This window comes from Morone saxatilis, unplaced genomic scaffold, assembly GCF_004916995.1.
Source record: "Morone saxatilis isolate NCDOM2014 unplaced genomic scaffold, NCSU_SB_2.0 Contig5, whole genome shotgun sequence".
Taxonomy (NCBI): domain Eukaryota; kingdom Metazoa; phylum Chordata; class Actinopteri; family Moronidae; genus Morone; species Morone saxatilis.
Window position 1 is genome coordinate 20081868 of NW_023340095.1, and position 2148 is coordinate 20084015.

General features: G+C 41.0%; 1 protein-coding gene across 1 annotated transcript in view; it reads right to left on the minus strand.

The window, feature by feature from the left end:
• klf7b (Kruppel-like factor 7b) overlaps positions 1 to 2148 on the minus strand; it is a 65158-nt gene that overhangs the window by 15874 nt on the left and 47136 nt on the right. The window lies entirely within an intron of this gene.

The following is a 2148-nucleotide window of genomic DNA, read 5'->3' on the forward strand; positions in this document are numbered from 1 at the left end:
GTGTGTGTGTGCGCATGTGTGTCTTTCGGCTAGAGGTGTGTGTTTGTGTGTAGTGTGCAGGAGCTTCAGATGGGACGTGGTGATGTCTGACTGTGTAAATGCCAGTATGAGAGTGTGTTTCTCTCTGTGGGTGCGAGTGTGTATGTATGTATGTCTGAAAGTCTTTCACAGGAAGGTCTTTTTCTGGCATGACCTTGCTTGTGTGTATGGTTCGTTTTATTTTGGGTATCTCACTTTGTTCATTTTGGTTAGAAAATCTGGAGGAGTGGGAGTGGTTCTGGTTTAAAAAGCAGCTGCATTGGTGTTGTTACAGGTACCAGTGATAAGATGTCAGCTAGTCCAGTTTGACTGCTTATCAGACACCAAATCACTTCTCATCAGAGAAACGTTTACATCATTTCTATCCTCTGTCTTGACAATTAACAGGAAAAGGCTGTCTATGTTAGTAATCTACCACAAATGTGAACATCTGATTGGCTAAAGCAGAGTGTTTCTGGATGATTTTGCGTTGCTTTGCGGCAAAAGTTGAGTCAGGTTTGACATTTTTGCTGATGACTCTGCATTTTCTTTGTTTCAAAGCCCCCTGAGTCAGGACTTCTGCTGCCTCAATGCAGAGTCCTAATTTAAATGAATAAGAAGAGAGTTTTCAGACACTTCTTAAACATCAACCAAACCGTTATTCAAATCAATTTAATTTCAGATATTTCAAATATCAATAAAGAGGAAACACTTTAAACCACAGGCCGTTCTCCACTGCAGAGACTGTGTTGGAAAACTGGCTGAACGTAACAGCAAACTCTGGTGTGTGTGTGTGTGAACTGGGGGGTGGTAACTATAATTGGGGTCTTAATGACTCCTAATGGGGAGTAATACAGCAGCTTACAGTCAGTTAGCCAGATGTCCCAGCAGCCCCACTCCCATCACAGCACACACCAATCTTCTTAAGGAGACAAACACAAACACACCAATCCAAAACAAAGTGGAACTAATGTGAAAACTGAAGCATTTCACAATATGGTGGAAACATAATTGGATGCAATAGTTGTTATTCGACAGGGCCGGAAAACCCTGACAGGGATTATTCCGAAGTATAACCTGGTTCCAGAGTTCTGCATTGCCACCCACATCTTGTTTTTTTTAGTGATTCTAATATGTCTGGTGTTGTGCTCACTAAAGTTTCTTTCCCTGGCAGGAAAAACCACTGACCCAATCAGAACTTTCTTGGCAGGACTAGCAATTTAGTCATCACCTTCCTGTGCCAAAGCCAGAACAATTATTACAAACTTGGATAAGATTGAGAAAAACATTAATTGCTCCTGGCAACCGCAAATGCAGCTTCTGTGTCGACTGAAATGATGTTGGTGGGATGTTAGTGTCACTGGCTTGTGACTGGTTAGGGAAATTAAGAACCTTTTCGAAACAGAAAACAGCAAACATGGACACAATGTCAAACAAATAATGAAGTGAAAACAAAAATGGCAATTATTTGATATCAGGCAAGTTGCACTCAGTGCCTAGAGGAATCCAATGAATGAAAATATAGCAGATTACAGAGTTTTCTAATTATGTGATCTTGTACATCCAATATATCTTGATGCACTGCGATGGAAACACACTTATTTTTTCAAAATTTGAAGATAATTGCACAAAAGGTCAATGCAGACACATCTATAGGTGCAGCTTCCTGTTTCGATTAAGCTGTAAAAAAATAAGTCCCAAACCACAGTACAGGGCATAACTTCTCCATCCCACAGGTGTATAAAAAGTGAGGTTGCTTTTAACTTTAATTGCCTTAATTCACCATCTTGAATCATCATGTCAGAATACCAGAAGCTGTAGAAAATACACCTTCACATGGACTAATATCGGAGTTGCAGAGGAGTTCTGAGAGCAAGGTGATGCAACGGCAAGCAAAAGATGAAGTGCTACAGGAACATCCAACTGTGAATGATGCCCTGTTCCCTTATTCTCCCCCCAGTTCCTGTGCCTCTTTGATCGGAGTCGTCTTTCATCCACAGACACACAACGTGACTACAAGGTGACACACATGTTCTCATACTAAATGAAATCCAGATCATGAGCTTGTGCCCTTCTGGATTTGCATATTCAAATCCTCCAGTCAAATCTTGTGCAGTCGGTTGCTGATTT